Below are 3,973 nucleotides of genomic sequence, written 5' to 3' on the forward strand. Positions count from 1 at the left end.
GCGTCTTTAAGACGACAGTCCACGTCAACCAGTCTAGCATGATGCCCAACCATCCTACACTTAACATTGCCTGTGTCAAAGAGAAGAAAACAATGAAGGAACATGCGCTCACTTACTTTCTGTTTCACTGATGAGGAAGGATTCACACTGCATTCAGTCACAGCCACTGATGTCTCGTCACACAATTCCTGTAATTATGAGAAAGACAGGTACAACACTGAGGCAAGGATGTTTGCCAATTGGTCACCGCAACTAATTCTAGTATCAACCAAAGACTAAATATCTAGTGTCCCTTTCATGGCTCCGTCATGCACAAAGCAGACGTGCAGAATTTTTTAAAATAATCTGCATCATATAAAAAACTAACATTCATGAAATACAGAACATGGTTGACTTTCAGTGATAAAGTCTTTAAGAGACTCACCCTTAAACGCGAAGGCCAAGAGGAATCCCCATAGTTGTATGTGACCTCCTCATCTGGAAAGATATGTCTTATACTAAACAGACACAGGAGTGGCCTTCCGTCAACAATGATTGTCTTGACTTTGCAATTTGGATTTTTGTCATCATCATTCCTCCACCGTCCTCTTTTTGTTGCATCTATGCTGTGATAAAAATAGTGCAGTAAGAAACTTAAAACATAGACACACACTGAAACATACGGTTCTAACTGAACATTTGGGTTAGGCTAACCTTGGCCTATTTAACCTATATTCAAATACACATTGTGAAAGTTAACTTGACTTCCTAAGAATTTAATAGGTCAGATGATCCACTTAAGGTAAAAAAAATACCCCAGTTGAACAATAACCATGTTATTGATTATCACTAACTAATAAGTTCCTAATGTTATGAGAACCCTAGCAAATCTGCTATTGTAATAGTGCGGCACGATTAATCTTATCGCAATCGTAATCGCGATGTCAAGCCTGTGCGATTATATGGCGCAAAATGCTGCAATTTTATGTAAAATAAACAATGGGCTGTTAACGCAATTAACGCAGCATCTGTTATTTTTTGTCATCCTTTGGCTAGTGTTACATGATAATGCTCTCATGCGATTGCTTAAAACCATTCATGCGAGACAAGTCAAAAGAGAGCGCGCTGAATGTCCGACTGTGACTCACAGAAAGACACGCGCCAGAATACAGTTCTCTTTCGCTCTTGAACGAACAACAACACACACAATTATGCCAAAATGTCGTTTGTCGAGTATCTTCATAACTTCTTATGATGGACGTATAGAGTTGTGAGAGGATGAGGCGCATGTGAGATCCGCGTCTCTGTCAGCAGCGGCTGCTCTTAAAGGGCCAGCAGCCAAAGCTTTCTGTCAGTAAAGTTAATCACAGAACAAAGGGGACAGAGAAAATTACTCACTGCTCTTGACTAAAGAACTTATGTAGCTTTAATAAGGATTAGTCTATTTATTATTTATGCAGCGCAGAGTCGCAGACTGTTTGATAACTTTATTAAATTTCTGCATACCTGTTAGACAGGAAGGGCACAGGTAAATATGACATGTCATTTATAATGGGTTTATGTGAGGATTATTTGAAGTTCACTTAAATTAAAAGCTGTTATATTTTTTGACGTCTAATAAATGTTTTTTTTTTAAATTATAGCTTTCAATTGTAATGATGGAATCACTGTAATGTCGGATGGCTATAATTAATGTTTTAAATGGGGGTGGATTAATTTTTATCCAGACATCAATGGCTTAGATGTTATCAATCATTTAGTTGTTGTTGCTAGTTTGAGTTGAGAAATACACATTTCAGAATTATCACTAATCTGTGTGTGCATTTTGCTTTAGAACCAAGCAAGTTGACTCATGAAACCATTTGTTTATTATATCGCAATCGCATATTCCAATTGCAATATTGACCTCAATAATCACAATGACATTTTCCCCAAATCGTGCAGCCCTATATTGTAATAATAATAGTAATAATAATAAATCATAATCATAACTGTTTTTATTAGAATGACATGCAACTAGTTTGCTCTGAATATGAACCAAAAATAAATAAACCAAAAAAGAAACAGCCAGCTTACCAATAACGTGTTCCATTCCATGTGAAGTCAAACAAGTAGTTGCCTTGAACATCTTTAACATGTTTACTTTGAGAGAGAATCCCACGGTATTCAACAACAAAGGTGGATGGTTCAATGTGCTCAAGTGCAAACACACCTCTCCCTGAAAGGGCAAAATAATATATAATAATACAAATAAAACATGAATCCAAGTGCACCTATATGTTACACAGCTAACCAACCTATCCTTTTAAAGAGTTAAATCCTGTAAAACTGTGTAATGTAATATGAGGTGCAGGAAATAAAAAAAATAAAAAAAATAATCAAGCATTGGTTTTCACTGTGATATAGCCTACTAGTTGAATTTGGTTACACTATTCTCCGTATACATAGTTTTATGTATTTATTTTAAAATAATAATTATAAAAAAATTGTTTAAAGTTTTTTTTTCATCTCTTAACCTTTATGAAAATGAGCGGCTTACCCAAGGGTAAAATGTGTGAATGTGAAAGATCATGTCCAGACTGCCAGCAATAGGCCTACTTTTCATTCTTACAAGTGCATGCCTACTTTATGATTTGATTTGCCTGCAGTCTGAACATAGTCAAATTGCCTTGTGGTGCACAATTTACCTTTGAATGTGTTGATTTGTCGTCCCTCAATGAAGGCTTTGTCTTTGCCCGACAATATGTGTTCTTTTGCATCCTGCTCAGGTTTTATTCTCTTCTTTCTTAACATGTTGACTGAAAACATTCCAGACAACATAATTAGTATGTATTTATAAATATATAAATATAAATAGATAGATAGATAGATAGATAGATAGATAGATAGATAGATAGATAGATAGATATGCTTAATATACAGTACATTATTGTCAGACTTTAGTCTATATCAATAAATACAACATTTTACACAGAAATAGTTGATCAGTGAGGTTTTGAGGCTTGTTACTTTTGATAAGAAACAGTCTCCGATTTCAAATTCAGTCCATTTTATCACTCTTTAATGTGGCGCCTCAGATCAAATGAAGCTAAACTCGTTACTTAGAAAAATTAACTATAGAGAGAAAGTTTTAGAAAATGTTACATGTATTACACCTGATTTACATTAAAATAATAAATGTAAAATCGAATAGGAAATAGAATCGAAAGCACGTGAATTAAAATTGAATGGAATCATAAAATGTCTGCTAATATCCAGCCCTAAAATGAATCAACCAGATAATTTTGGCAAGTCATTCTAATGACAGTAACGTTACATTAATGAAAGTATACTTTTACATTAGTCTCGTTTCTGTTTATTTAATATATTTCTGTATCTTACTGTATTAAACTGTAAATTCATCCACTCAACTTTACCAGTCATCATGATGACAACATAGATTTGATTTATTTCAAAATGTAAATTAATTCTCTCAAGCATCCATGGAGATGTATCTTTCATCAACTAATACTAATACTAGTATCCAACTGCTTATGGACTTATATTAGCCACGTTTAGTGGCCACGTTTAAAGTAATGCTAACGTTATTAAAAACTGTCTGACTCACGACACTTAACTCCATAAAGGTAGAATATATAAATAAACGCACTTACCTTCCTCGTGATAAAGTGAAAATCTCCCACTATAGCTCGTCAACTTCGCTCGAATTCTGCTAATTAATCTTTCATGATGATGATTAATCTTCTGATTAATCACACCGTCACACCACACGTCTGCGATAGAAGATCAGAGGCGCAGGCGCGCTGACTTTGACGGATGTGAAATGCAGCCAATCACTGACGAGGATTCCAGCAGCCAATCACTGACGAGGATTCCAGCGTTCCACCAATGAATCGCGCTTGGGCGTGGTCTGGGTGTATGAAATGTGTATGATACTGCAGTAGCGTCGAATTTCACATAGAGGGAGATTATACACTCTGAGCGACTCTGAGCA

The 3,973-nt window shown here is 35.4% G+C and overlaps 1 long non-coding RNA gene across 2 annotated transcripts; it reads right to left on the minus strand.

The window, feature by feature from the left end:
* Positions 1-2,055: 2,055 nt before the first annotated feature.
* Positions 2,056-3,740, minus strand: LOC130076951 (uncharacterized). Of its 2 annotated transcripts, XR_008805703.1 has the most exons (3): positions 3,633-3,740; positions 2,667-2,777; positions 2,056-2,197 (listed from the first exon to the last, which is right to left on the minus strand). It is a non-coding gene; the product is annotated as an uncharacterized LOC130076951 (long non-coding RNA). The 2 variants fall into 2 exon arrangements; XR_008805702.1 differs by lacking the exon at positions 3,633-3,740 and having other exon boundaries at positions 2,667-2,809.
* Positions 3,741-3,973: the final 233 nt, after the last annotated feature.

This window comes from Rhinichthys klamathensis, unplaced genomic scaffold (genome assembly GCF_029890125.1).
Source record: "Rhinichthys klamathensis goyatoka isolate OS25496 unplaced genomic scaffold, OSU_Roscu_1.1 h1tg000717l_1, whole genome shotgun sequence".
Taxonomy (NCBI): domain Eukaryota; kingdom Metazoa; phylum Chordata; class Actinopteri; order Cypriniformes; family Leuciscidae; genus Rhinichthys; species Rhinichthys klamathensis.